This window comes from Sycon ciliatum, chromosome 11 (assembly GCF_964019385.1).
Source record: "Sycon ciliatum chromosome 11, ocSycCili1.1, whole genome shotgun sequence".
In the NCBI taxonomy this organism is placed as follows: Eukaryota; Metazoa; Porifera; class Calcarea; order Leucosolenida; family Sycettidae; genus Sycon; species Sycon ciliatum.
The window spans coordinates 27784699-27784997 of NC_088653.1; positions in this window are offsets into that span (position 1 = coordinate 27784699).

The following is a 299-nucleotide window of genomic DNA, read 5'->3' on the forward strand; positions in this document are numbered from 1 at the left end:
ACGCAAATTCAACATCCTTGCCGATGAGCACTGTGGAGCATGTGCAATGCAGAACTACTGTCCAATAGTATACAGAATCTGATTTCCAGCAATCCTAAAATCCTCACATTGATCCCAAGGTGAAGAGCACACGCATGAAGAGACGTACATGTAGCTGCTATGTCATCAACTTTGCGTTGAGAGAGTAGCAGACGATCGAATTCTATCCTTCTCCTTCTCCAAGATGAATTGCAATCAGTCTAACGATTTATTTGTGCTCTTTTCTTATGCACGGAAATCTGGCTGTAAGCTGTCCTCAG